The sequence below is a fragment of the Rutidosis leptorrhynchoides genome, chromosome 4 (genome assembly GCF_046630445.1).
Source record: "Rutidosis leptorrhynchoides isolate AG116_Rl617_1_P2 chromosome 4, CSIRO_AGI_Rlap_v1, whole genome shotgun sequence".
NCBI lineage: Eukaryota > Viridiplantae > Streptophyta > Magnoliopsida > Asterales > Asteraceae > Rutidosis > Rutidosis leptorrhynchoides.
This window is the reverse complement of record NC_092336.1, coordinates 6210827-6226983: the sequence shown is the minus strand read 5'-3', so window position 1 is coordinate 6226983 and position 16157 is coordinate 6210827.

Sequence of the window (16157 nt, the reverse complement as noted above, 5' to 3'; positions counted from 1 at the left end):
CTTATTTTAGTAAGTTTCTATAATTAGAAAGTTTCTACTTTTAAGAGTGTTTTCCATTTTAGGTTACTTGCCGTATTTGATAAGCTTCCAATCACCCCTTTCCCTTCGAATGGCCATTTCAGATCTAGGGGCTTGAGCTATAAGATCCTTTAAATCAGAAAATCCAAACCCTTCCGCCTAGAGTTTCGTAGAAACCATTCGTCAAGAAAGTTCGAAGATCTATACATCTCTAATACATATCCAAAAATGTTCTTATGTGTTATAATATAAATAGTAGGTTGTAGGTGTTAGTAACAGTAATAGTGTATACAAGTTAATGAATAGTATAAGTAGTATTAGGGTTTCATTAATTAGGGTTAGTTAATTAAAGTAGTATTTTAATGATTAGGGTTTGTAATAAATGACTAGGGTTTAATTAATGTCTTAGGGTTTAGGGTTTTAATTAATGTAGTAATGATTAGGGTTAAAAAGTAGTATTAGGGTTTTAATTAAAGTAATATAGTTTAGGTGTAATTAGGGTTTAGGGTTTTAATATGTATATGTATATATAACTCGCATATATATAGTTATTTTTTTAATATGTATATATATGTATGTATATATATATATATATATATATATATATATATATATATATATATATATATATATATATATATATATATATATATATATATATATATATAGTTATTTTGTTTCCTTAATTAAATACAAACAAATCTTTATCTAATCTTCTAGGTTTTAAAGATCAAACTTTCTTTTTCCCTTTTTTTTTTCTTTTTGGTCGACACATACATACATACATACATATATTTTTTTTTTCTTTTTCATGTATATATAGATCTAGGTGTGTTTATGTATGAATGAGTTATAATCATGAATATGAATTAAACAAAATCAAATATTATGTAGATAGTTTAGGGTTTATGTTTATACCTTTGAAGATTCGAAGATGACTAACAAAGAAAAGATGAACACGATGAAGATTGAAGATCAAAGCCTTGAAAAACTTGAAGAACACCTTGAAGATTCTTGAAGAACACGAAGAATGCTTGAAGATCACTTGCAAAACCCTTGAAGATTGTTGATGATTTTTGATGGTGATGATGATGATGGTTTCGGTTTTGGCCGAAAACAAGAGGGAGGGAGAGAGATTTTTGGGAGAGAATTGTTGTTGTGATTTGGTACAATGAAAAGGTTTAGGTTAGGCCTCTATTTATAGGAGTGTTAGGAATATTCTAGAATTAGGGTTTAATTAGGAATTACTTAGGGAACAAGTTGGACTTGGAGAGGAAGTAAGGGTGGTAATGGGAGCCGAAATTTAGAGGGGTATTTTAGGCAACTCATATATATTTTTTTAAAATTCGGCTAGGACATTTTTAGGGTTAGGGTTTAACTTTTTTACCTTAAACCTTGCACTTTAATTTAGCTTAAATGGTTCATTAATTATCCAAGTTTATTTATTTTAAGTACACAAGTTTTAAAGTTATTTATTTATTCTCAAAAGTTAATAAGCTCATTATTTTTATCTTCTATTAACTTGTTAATTATTACTTAAAGTTAATTGATATAATTCTTAACAATCATTAATTAAAGTTTAATTGTTAAGTTTAATTATTTAGTTGGGCATTTAATAAGGAAAATATGGAATGGAAAAAATGAGAAATGTAGAATGGAAAAATGAGGGTCGTTATAATACCTCCCTGTTATTGAAAACTTCATCCCGAAGTTTTTAGGTAGATTCCTCGTTTGCATCAGCAGTTGAGAAGAGATGGAGATATTTCCGTTTCATGTGGTCTTTGCGTTCCTAGGTATATTCGGGGCCTCTACGCGAATTCTAACGAACTTTAACGATAGGTATGTTGCTTTTACGCGTTTGTTTGACCTCTCCTTCCATAATTTCTATAGGTTCTTCAACGAAGTGCATTTGCTCATCAATGCAGACATCATCCAAAGGAATAACCAGTGTGTCATCAGCAAGACACCATTTAAGATTCGAGACATGAAACACATCATGTACTTGGCTAAGTTCAGTTGGTAGTTCTAATCGGTACGCCATGGGACCGACTCTTTGAGTGACTGTGAAAGGTCCAATATATCGTGGACTGAGTTTACTTCGTTTACTAAAGCGGACAACACCTTTCCAAGGGGATACTTTCAACATGACTTTATCTCCAACTTGGAATTCTATATCCTTTCGTTTCTTATCGGCATAGCTCTTTTGTCGGCTATGGGCAGTTTTTAATCGTTGCTTAATCTGAGCGATCTTTTCGGTTGTTTCATGAATGATTTTGGGACCAGTTAAATGTCTGTCCTCGAGTTCGTCCCAACACAAAGGAGATCTACACTTCCGGCCATACAAAGCTTCAAAAGGTGCAGCTTTAATGTTGGAGTGATAACTGTTGTTGTAAGAAAATTCAACTAAAGGTAGGTGTCTATCCCAACTGTGACAATCCGAAAATTTTCGACCAAATTTAAACTTTAATCTTTATATGATTCCGACACGATAAGCAAAGTTTGTAATGTTGAGTCTCGAAAATTTTGGAACTATGTTCATACATTCAATTACCCTTTTGACTATGCTCGACGATTCACGAACGAATATGTAAATGGATATGAATATATATATATATATATATATATATATATATATATATATATATATATATATATATATATATATATATATATATATATATGTATGTATTATAACTTGAAAACGTTAACAAAGTATTAAATGTATAATATTTTAGATTAAACGTATTTGTCTCAATATATGCTTAATATATTCATCTACGGAATTAGAAGATAATACCAACGATTGGATTAGCAGATATTTCAACAATTATAAATCCCGTAAGTATTGTGATAAGTCTTTGTTGAGAGGTCCACCTTGATTTAAGAAATCTTTCCTTTTTAACTGTATTTGATATATAAATAACTTGCAACGTGTATAGAAAAAGTATTTATATATATTGTATATATATATATATATATATATATATATATATATATATATATATATATATATATATATTAAGGTTCGAAATTATTTTTGTAAACAATAGTAACACCCATTTATTGTTCCGTTTGATAAATAAATATTATATACAAATTTACATTTTTATAAACGAAAATATATATTTTACAATGTGATAATGCATAGAATTGAATTAGATATAAAAAGTTTCAATATTATTAAATATATTTTAATAAACAACGAGGAGTTGATTTATAGAAGCAAATGACCAAATTACTAAAATGAATAAGTTATACTTTGAGTAATATAGTTTATTGATAATTTAAGATTATATTTTGAAAAAGGTACGAATCACGAAACGTAAAGTATAAGTTTTCTAAGTATACGAAAATGCATTCGAGAAACCGGAACTGAGACATTAGTCGAGCGTAAACGTACGAGTCATCGGACCAAAAATTAAAAGTCAGCTATGCACGTGAATATAATATAATATATAATTAATTAATATAAATTATATATATTATATATATATATATATATATATATATATATATATATATATATATATATATATATATATATATATATATATATATATATTATAAAAATATGTTGACAAACAAAACAACAAAAAATTGTGAGCTGGATTTTGGGGTCATGCGATCGCATGAGAAATAGGCATAAAACCCATGCGATCGCATGGTAGTCAGAATTCAGAAACATTCTATAAATTGGCCAGTTTGCTCAACGTACACACACACACACCCATATTCTATTTCTTACTCCCTCTGTTATATTATTATTATTATTATTATTATTATTATTATTATTATTATTATTATTATTATTATTATTATTATTATTATTATTATTATTATTATTATTATTATTAATCTTATAGTTCGGAGTATTATTAATTAGTATTATACATAAAATACTACGACGAGGTCATGAGCATTTCACATTCAAAAAAAGTTTTCAAACGGGTTTAAGCTAAGGAAACTATGAGTTATAGCTATGGAGATTATGAGTAATGTTCATGAGTATTATTCGCAAGTCTAACCTAGTGTTTATCATCTCCGTTGCGTCTACGTACTTTCCTGAAATATTGAATCACAATATTGATATGTGAGCATTCATATCTTATCTTTTATATATTAATAGTGTATACATGTCTAGTGCTCGAGTATATATGTTTATGCATGCTAGTATGCTAAATTTCATCGTTAAACAGTTTATGATGAATCACGAATTAAATACATATATTACTAATAAAAGGTATATGATATGCATGTTTTTGGAAAGCTGGCGAAAAATGAATATCTTTTCTTTTAGATATCGTATGATTTCGATGAACGAATTAAAAGATATGATCAACTGAATTATGATTAACGTTAATTGAAATTGCTTTTGAATCTGCAATTAATATTTAAACAACTTTTTTATAAGATTGATAAATTGAATTTTTAAATATTACCAGCGGAGTAAATGAATTCTTATATAAGGCACGTCTCGTTTTGTTGAACAATTGTCAAAATTGATTGTTTTATCATATTTTAAAGCCTTATAAAAACTATAGTTTAATTTTACAAAAATTAGAAAACTATGTGAAATGTTAAAATGTTTCGATTGCCATGATCATTCAACTATTGTATTGAGTCAGATTGACTTTTTGAAATGACTTTTGATAACTTTTGTATGTCGATCTCGAGCATTAGGATTGTGATACACTATGACCTGACCTAGCTTGATAGACAATTATTGACCAACATATGTTCTCTAGGTTGAGATCTACGGTTATTTGGTATTCCAAGTTTCGATCACATTTCGGTGAACGACTTTATGTGCTGCTAAGGTGAGTTTCATTTGCCCTTTTTACCCTTTACATTTTTGGGCTGAGAATACATGCAAATGATTTATTAACTGTTTTACAATATTTATATGCGTGAGTTTCATTTGCTCCCTTTTTAAATGATTTTGCAATATATATTTTTGGGCTGAGAATACATGCACTTTATTTTAAAAACAATGGACACAAGTACATACTAAATTCTATACTGAGTTTGAACTGAAAATTCCTTAGCTTTGGTAACTAGTAACTGCCGGTTATAAGAACTGGTGGGCGCGAAAGTACTATTGTAAACTATTATATTACGGTGATTGTCTATATGTAGAAATCATCAGATGTCGAAAACCTTTGATTTAAATATTCATTTATGGTGTGCCTTTTTAAAAGAATGCAATATTTACAAAACGTATCATATAGAGGTCAAATACCTCGTAATGAAATTGATGAATGACGTGTTCGTCCATATGGATTTGGAGCGATCGTCACAGTTGGTATCAGAGTGTTGGTCCTAGCGAACCAGGTCTTGCATGAATGTGTCTAGCTGATAGTTGTTAAGATGCATTAGTAAGTCTGGACTTCGACCGTGTCTGCATGTTAAAAGTTTTGCTTATTATTTCTTGTTGGAAATTACATGTTTATCATTCTTAAGTCTAGACACGTTTTCATGCATTTATTGCATAAATAGTGTATAGACAAAAATTCATATCTTAGCGTATCTGTTACTGTAAACTTTTCCTGACATCTTCCGAAAATTTCTCCGTGATTTATGGAATTTAGTATTATATATACATATGTAAATTATGTATTGAAGAATACCAATCTAAATTCTATAATCTAATTCATATCAAAAATCATCTCCCTAATTATACAAGATGGATCCCGTATCTAGTTCAAATTCCTTAAAATCTGACAGCTATTCCGATATGGATATTCACCTGAATTCTGAAGACAGTGTACCGGAATGGATCAACCAATCAGCCATCACCTATTCTGGATGAATTGGGGATGGGTTCGTAGCCTACTTAATCATTGGAGACAAGAAGGAGGTGATCCCTTCCATCCACCACATTCCCCTCTTGGCGAAGAACCTGAAGCACTTACCGGCGAACCTGTTCGAGACACCATTTTCTGTCTCATTTCCAGAGTATCTCGTCACGATAAGATACTATCTCAAATTCTAAATCTTATTCATCCGCTCGTCCAAACCAACAATCATCCCGGTGTAATAGAAGAAGTCAACGAGCTTCGCGCTCGGGTAGTGGCTTTGGAGAATATGGTGCAAAGGTTACAAGCACCAGCAGCATCACCGGCATCAACAGTACCACCAACATCAACACCAACAGTATCATTACCACCACCAACAACAACATCCGCATCCCATACCTCAACATCATAATCTATACCTCAAACATCAACGTCATACGCACCATAGATACCAAGGAATACCAACAACAACAAACGATGAAGTATTGATTCATAACTTCATCGAAGAAATATTCTGCAGAGAATATGTAGTTTCTAAAAGTTTTAGAGATTATATATTCTAGTCCTAGTCGAAAACTAGATGAGATTAATGTTATGTTAACTCATTAAATCCATGATTACACCTAAAGAAAATATATATGTAGGTATATTTTCATAAAGATTGTAATTGAGAAAATTCTTTTGTACAAACTGTTAATGGTGAGAATATTTTAACGGGTAGGTAATACCTGATAGATATATAAATTCATAATTAATATCTTACATTCTCCGATTCTGATTCAACAAATCATCAACTATACTCACTACTTTCATAACAATATATATATTCTTTTATAAAAATCAAAACAACCATCCTCATCCAAATTTGATTACATATTTTGATTTTGACAAATCAAAATCCAAGTCCAGATTTAACAAAAGACATCATTCTTAGATTCCTACATCTTTCGAAGCTATACTTTGACTTCAAAACTGTGCTAGAACATCATTTCCATTCATAGAACCCATAAAAGTATTTGTATCATTCAAAATCCTATAACATCATATGAATATTAACGATTAAAATCTATGTTTAAATCCCTCAAGACACTTCAAATAATGAACAATCGAGATGATGATCCAACTACATGTTAACCGCAATCTTGTACCTGAAAAACCCTCGAAATCAAAGTCATAGTTTAACACGTATCCGTGTCATACCCTTTGGCATTTATTAGCTAAAATAACTTTTCAATCCCTTTTCAAAATAGACAGTTTTGTCACAGCTCCAGCAAGTCAACTTCGATTCTTCAGTCGAAACAGCCTTATTATAACCTTGATATATACGTTGCCCTTTTCGCCATCATTACCGGGGAACCGTTTATGTTCCACCACATTAGCAATAAACTTACCAACAACTTCACTGATCTTTGACTTTCTGAAAAATCATTATATTTATTGAAACCCCATCATTTACTCATATGCATCTTGTAACAAGAATTGTCTTGCCAATTACTGGGAATCAGCAATCCGTATTTTGAAATCTCACAGCATGTATATACCAACAGTTATATGTGTATATATAACATCTATCTCCTATACTTACGTACTTTGAATGTGAAGTTTCTGAAAAACACCCTAAACTGCGAACTAATTCTCAAAATTTTGAAAGATGCTGATGAAGCAGCAAAAACTGTAAACGACCTTAACAGTAAAAAGTTTGATGATAAAGAATAGTGTGTTGGAAAAGCTCAGAAAAAGAGAAGGTTTGAAACTGGAAAACGAATTGAGCAAAGTATGAAGGAGGCTGTGGACAAATCACAAATACTAAACCTGCCTTCAAAGAATCCAAATGATTCAGTGTATGCTGAAATCCTTAGCAAATACCTTGTTCCTTACTCTAAAACCCTTGCGGACAATATTCTCCACAATCCTCTGATCTTAAATGTTCTAAGATATTATCATATCTTTCATTATAAATATCTTCGATGTTTCTGAAGATATCTTCACAACTATTGTTATCCGAAATCATTTACTTCTTCGCGCTATCTGTGTAAAATCATAAAAGAAACTATTTTAGTTTCTAAATTCTGAAACCTTCGAGTTTAAAATATGAATGTGTTTGAAGTAGTGTTGGGAACTGAAGCATGAGTTAGTATAATATAATGACACTTGATCAACGTAATTATATTACAGTAAGTCATGCTGAGTTTCTAATGGAACGTGATAAAGGTTCACAGATCATACCCTCATGATGAACCATGTTACATAACTCTTTCATTATATTTAACCTCTAAACATATCAAGAAAATATTTTCTTGATGATTCGGTCTTTTTCGGATATTCTGGTAATTTGACAAATCAAGACCGTGCCATTACAATTTCCTTCTTAGAACATTAACTATGTTCATTTCGAAATTCATATCTACAAATTCTGGACCATTATCCGCTTGAATTAAGGTCGGGAAGAGAAAATGAAAGCATGAAGCTCCGAAATATAATGGAGAATATAAAGCTCGATAGCAACACCGAATTTACAAACCATGTATATCAATGCGTATAGCAATATAAAGACACGGGATAATGAAAAACACTATAACACCAAGGTAATAGTAGAATAAAATAAATTCCTCCTGTGGCAGATGAAACAGAAGAATGAAGGATACGATAGCCAAGAAAATATCAAGAATTAGAACTGGATTTAGCATTTTCACAACCTTTTGGATATAAGAATTAAGGAAGAGATTATAGGAATGGTGAAAATAATGGAATGGAAGAGGACAATCTATAACGAAATATCAGACATAGCAATCGAGGCAGATTACGCATTTAATCAAAGAAAATCTTAATCTCCTTAATTTCCAGAGAATCAAATCTTATATAGATTATGAAAGTTTCCTTGAATTCCAAAAATCAACCGTGACTACGTCAAGAGTTAAGACGAACCTTAATTTCATCATTTCACTCTTTTACGATAACTTCTTTCATATGCCTCGAGTAATCGAATTGTTTATCCATATTACCTAATGGTAATAAAATTCTACTTATCAACTCTTATTCGGCATGAAAAATATTCTAACTGTCTACCATGACAACCCCACTCAAATTTCGGGACGAAATTTCTTTAACGTGTAGGTACTGTGACAACCCGGAAATTTTCAACCAAATTTAAACTTTAATCTTTATATGATTCTGACACGATAAGCAAAGTTTGTAATGTTGAGTCTTGAAAATTTTGGAACTATGTTCATACATTCAATTACCCTTTTGACTATGCTCGACGATTCACGAACGAATATGTAAATGGATATGAATATATATATGTATATATATATATATTATAACTTGAAAACGTTAACAAAGTATTAAATGTATAATATTTTAGATTAAACGTATTTGTCTCAATATATGCTTAATATATTCATCTACGGAATTAGAAGATAATACCAACGATTGGATTAGCAGATATTTCAACAATTATAAATCCCGTAAGTATTGTGATAAGTCTTTGTTGAGAGGTCCACCTTGATTTAAGAAATCTTTCCTTTTTAACTGTATTTGATATATAAATAACTTGCAACGTGTATAGAAAAAGTATTTATATATATTGTATATATTGTATATATATATATATATATATATATATATATATATATATATATTAAGGTTCGAAATTATTTTTGTAAACAATAGTAACACCCATTTATTGTTCCGTTTGATAAATAAATATTATATACAAATTTATATTTTTCTAAACGAAAATATATATTTTACAATGTGATAATGCATAGAAATGGATTAGATATAAAACGTTTCGATATTATTAAATATATTTTAATAAACAACGAGGAGTTGATTTATAGAAGCAAATGACCAAATTACTAAAATGTATAAGTTATACTTTGAGTAATATAGTTTATTGATAATTTAAGATCATATTTTGAAAAAGGTACGAATCACGAAACGTAAAGTACAAGTTTTCTAAGCATACGAAAATGCATTCGAGAAACCGGAACTGAGACATTATGTGACAACCCGGAAATTTCCAACCAAATTTAAACTTTAATCTTTATATGTTTCCGACACCGGAAATTTCCAACCAAATTTAAACTTTAATCTTTATATGTTTTCGACACGATAAGCAATATTTGTTAAGTTAAATTTCAAGAATTTTAAACTATGTTCATACATTCATTCAACTTTAACCAAGTTCCAACGATTCACGAACCATTAAATTAATATGATTATATATGTATATGTGTATATATATTATAAATTGAAACGTAAACAAAATATTAGATTAAATACTTTATATGATTGTATCTGTTTCAAAATGTTTATCAATGGAATTATAAGATAAGATCAAATGATTGAATTATCAGATATATTGAATTATGATTACAAGTCTCTGTTGAAAGGCCCACGTTGATTTGAGAAATCTTTCCATTTTAACAATATTCGGAAAATGGTAAAGTGATTTATAAATAAGAACAAATTGTCAATCATTGAGAACTAGACAAAGGATAGTGGAAGATTGAATCTCATAAAGACTCGATTGATCTATTTAGTTTTAAACGTACAAAAACATTTTCAGTTTAAAAAGAACTTTATTATTAAAACGTATATAACTTTTATAAATATCTAGAACCACTTTTGACAACTCATTACTTAACTAGTATGATAAAGATAATGATATTTATATTTTATTTTATTAAATATATATAACGATTTAAATTAATATTATATATATTTATACGCGTATTATACGTACATAGTTTTATACTTTTACTATACTTAAACTTTACCTTTACTTTATTTTTACTTTACTTTAACTTTAATAATTCACTTTAATAATTCATACTTTAATAATTCACTTTAATAATTCACTTTAATAATTCATACTTTAATAATTCACTTTAATAATTCATACTTTAATAATTCACTTTAATAATTCAAAAATCTATTATAAATAGAATTCAATAGGTTTCATTATTTCATAGAAACTTGAAAATATTTTTCTCTAAACTCTCTCAATCGATTTACATATATATATATATATATATATTTACTCCGTATTATTTCAAGATATTATTAGTATACATAAAATATTACGACGGAGTGCTGTCCGAGTGATTTCAAAATTATTTTTCGAGTAGGATAGGATTAAGAAAATTATGGGTTATAGCTATGGAGGTGATTGAGTATGGTTCATGGGTATGCTCGTGAGGTCAATATAGTGTTTATCATTTCCGTTGCGTCTACGTACCTTTCCTGCAATATTGAATCTCAATATTGATACGTGAGTACTCATAATTTAACTTTTACATACTAATAGTGTATCCCTGACTAGTGCTCGAGTATTTAGGATTATGCATGCTTGTACTTTTGATATTGCCCTTAGACATGTTAGGTTGAATCTTGAATTAGTTACACTTGCGGTTGAGATAAGGTATAAGATATGCATGTCCTTGGAAAGCTAGCGAAAAATTAAGAACTTTTCCTTTAGATATCGAATGGTTTCGATGAACGGATTAGAAGTTATAATCAATTGAATTTTCGATATTTTTATTAAAAATGATTATTATTATCGTCGTTTTTATCGTCGTTCTAGTTTTATCTTATTATTATCATTATTATTATCTTTATCAATAAAAGGGATTTATCATTAAAAATTGTTATTTTTTTTATTATTACTATCGTTATTATCGTTAAAGTTATAATTAGTATTATTATTATTATTATTATCCAATTAGTATTATTATTATTATTATTATTATTATTATTATTATTATTATTATTATTATTATTATTATTAGTATTATTATTATTATTATTATTATCATTATTAATATATATATCATTATTTAAAAATGGTTATTGTTATTGTTATTATTATTATTACTATATTATCATTAAGATAATTATTAGTATTATCGTTAATAATGTTATAGTAACTATCATTATTAATATTAGTGTAATTAAAACAAATATTTGTAACACCTAATTATTTTGATTACTATTATTATCATTATTATGAACACAATATAAAAGATGATTAAAAGCTATTAAACGAAACGATTAGGAAATAATGAGTAAGAGTATCATGATGAAATTAAAATATTATAAGATATTGATTTAGATAAAATTATCGTTCTTATTATTTTTATCATTACTATTATTATTAAAAGTATCGTTAGTATTAAAACTATCATTTTAACAAAAATTATCATTTTAATAGAAATGTCATTGTTACTATAAAATATCAATATTATTATTATTTTAAATAGAATTATTATTTTAAAGATAATATTAAAAATTATCATAAATATTAAAGTTATCATAATTAGAATTATCGTTTTATCATAATGTCATCTTAGTAATTATAAATATTGATATTTTTATAATAATAATTATTATTACAAAATAACACAACTTTTACTTACTATCATTATAGATATTATTTTATCAAATAAATATGTGATACAAACATATTTTACTACGTGTAATAACTTACTTTAATAATACCTATCATATTATCTTTATGATATTAAATGAACCCTATAAATTTTATTACTTAATATATATAAAAGTATATTTTATTATATAAATTTAATATAAAATTTTATTTATTAATAAATAAATTATATTATTTACTCTAATAAATCTTTTAAAAATATAAAACGACGATATATAAACTATATATTAATCATGTATAGATTTTTGGAAATTATTTTGAGTCAAATTTACTTTTGTTGACTTTTGCATATTAGTCTCGAGCATTAGGATTGTGGTACACTATGACTTGACCTAATTTGTTAGACAAATATTGACCAACACATAAATATATATAATTAATTTAGGTTCGTGAATCCGAGGCCAACCTTGCACTTGTTCAATGACGTTATATGTATTTTTACTACGAAATACAGTATGGTGAGTTTCATTTGCCTTTTTACCCTTTATATTTTTGGGACTGAGAATACATGCGCTTTTATAAATGTTTGACGAAATAGACACAAGTAATTGAAACTACATTCTATGGTTGAATTATCGAAATCGAATATGCCCCTTTTTATTAAAGTCTGGTAATCTAAGAATTAGGGAACAGACACCCTAATTGACGCGAATCCTAAAGATAGATCTATTGGGCCTAACAAACCCCATCCAAAGTACCGGATGCTTTAGTACTTCGAAATTTATATCATGTCCGAAGGAGGATCTCGAAATGATAGGGGATATTCTTATATGTATCTAGTTAATGTCGGTTACCAGGTGTTCACCATATGAATGATTATTTTTGTCTCTATGCATGGGACGTATATTTACGAGAACTGGAAATGAAATTCTTGTGGTCAATTAAAATGATGGAAATAAATGATTATGATAAACTAATGAACTCACCAACCTTTTGGTTGACACTTTAAAGCATGTTTATTCTCAGGTGTTAAAGAAATCTTCCCCTGTGCATTTGCTCATTTTAAAGATATTACTTGGAGTCTTTCATAGCATATTTCGAAGAACGTTGCATTCGAGTCATTGAGTTCATCAAAGATTATTATTAAATCAATTTATAGTTGGATAGTGGATATTATGAAATGGTATGCATGCCTGTCAATTTTCGATGTAAAGAAAGTTTGTCTTTTAAAAACGAATGCAATGTTTGTAAAATGTATCATATAGATGTCAAATACCTCGCAATGTAATCAACTATTGTGAATCATTTATAATGTATATGAACGGGTCCTTTTAGTTGGTATCAGAGCGGTGGTCTTAGCGAACCAGGTCTACATTAGTGTGTTTAACTGATAAGTCGATAGGATGCATTAGTGAGTCTGGACTTCGACCGTGTCTGCATGTCAAAAGTTTTGCTTATCATTTTGTGTCAAAAATTAACTACTTATCATCCTCAGGAAATTACCTGCTTATCATTTTTAGTCTAAGACACGTCTTGCTGCATTGATTGCATGAATAGTGTATAGACAAAAATTCATATCTTAGCATATCTGCTAAATCATATCTTTTCGTATCTGTTACTTTAAACTTTGCCTGACATATCGCGCAAAGTCCTCCGTAATCTACGAAATCTTTTGATCTATATATATATATATATATATATATATATATATATATATATATATATATATATATATATATATATATATATATATATATATATATATATATATATATATATTCTATGTAATTAGAATACCATCCGTTAGCCAAAATCATTTCATATCGAAAAAAAAATACTTTATCCAATCGTACGAATTGGAATTCGTCATCAGTTCAAGTCACTCAGATTCCGAAATGGAATCCCATTCAAGCTCCGAAAGCAGTGTGACCGGAATAGATCAACCAATCAGTCATCACCTATTCTGGATGAATTGGGGATGGGTTCGTAGCCTCCTCTATCATTGGAGACAAGAAGAAGGTGATCCCTTCCATCCACCACATTGCCCTCTTGACGAAGAACCTGAAGCACTTACTGGCGAACCTGTCTGAAACACCATTTTCTCGCTCATTTCCAGAGTATCTCGTCACGATTATATATTACATCAAATTTTAGATTTTATTTATCCGCTCGTCCGAACCGACAATCACCCCGGTGTAATAGAAGAAGTCAACGAGCTTCGCGCTCGGGTAGTGGCTTTGGAGAATATAGTGCAGAGATTACAAACACCAACAGCAGCATCAGCAGCATAACCAGTACCACCATCATCAACGCCAACAGTACCATTACCACCTCCAACCACAACCGCATCGTAAACCTCAACTTCACAATCTGTCCCACGAGCATCAACGTCACACGCACCATAGATACCAAGGAGTACCAACAACAATAACTGACGAAGTATTAATTCATAACTTCATTGGAGAAACATTCCGTAACGATTATGTAATCTCTAAAGTCTTAGAGATTATCTAATCTAGCCCTAACCATAAATCAGTTAAGCGAACCAAAATGATAGAAGGAAGAGTAGAAACCCTGACAAAAATGGTGTGTGATTAACAAGCTAAACTTGCTTTACCAACAGCATCAACAGTACCGTCAGCGTTACCAGCATCGTCAGTACAGTCAACATCCGAATCAACAACACCGATAACATCACAAACTCCATCAGTTCAAGAATCACTGTGGACATCATTACGAATCAATAACGTGTATATTGTACAATGAGTTATGAAGAATTAACTCATTCTCTCTGAAGAAATTATATGTATATTATATATATATATATATATATATATATATATATATATATATATATATATATATATATATATATATATATATATATATATATATATATATATATATATATTTGAAATAAATCTTTCCGTGCTAAGCTATTGTGTGTGAATCTTAACTACTCGGTTAATTCATATTACAAATATGCAATAATGTACGTCCTTCGGCCGCAACTTAACCAGCGTTAACTACAATCTCTGTCGCAATTCAACAAATTCCAATTCATAATAAATCAAGTATATATTTGATTTTACACTTTCATCATCGATGTACCCGAAACTTTTCAGATAACATCATTCGTACTTTGTGAAATTCACAAGAATTCCACGAAACGAACATCATACATCAACAAATAACGAAGTATTGATTCATAATTTCAATGTCATTAAAAAAATACTGCGTAAAAGTTATGTACTTTTTAAAGCCTTTAGGGAATATTCAATTCTATTTTCAACCGTAAATCAAATGAGTTTAATTTAATATTAACTCATTAAATCTATGTTACATCTGAAGAAAATATACATATATATATTTTCATAAAGACTGTAATAAAATTCTTTTGTACAAAATATTAATTGTAAATTTTTTTTTAACGGGTAGGTAATACCCGAGAGATATATAAATTCACAATTAATATGTTACATTCTTCGAATCTGATTCAGCAAATCATCCATTATACTCCCTACTTTCACAACAATATACATTCTTTTATAGAAATCAAAACAATCATACTCATTCAAAATTTAATTACATTCTGATTTTGAAATCTCAAAATTCAACTTGAGATATGACCAAAATCATCACTCTTAGATCCTTACATCTTTCACAAGCTATATTTTGACTTCAAAGCTGTGTTAGAATATCAAATGTATGTTAACGATTACAATCTGTGTTCAAACCCTTCGAAAATTTCTGAAGACACTTCGAATGATGAGCAATCGAGATGATGATCCAACCACATGTTACCCACAGTTATGTACCCGAAAAACTCTTGAAACCAAAGTAAAAGTTTAAACAACGTATCCGCGTCAGATTCTTTGGCATTTATTAGCAAAAATAACTTTGCGACTCCTATTCAAAGTAGCCAGTTTTGTCACAGCTCCAGCAAGTCA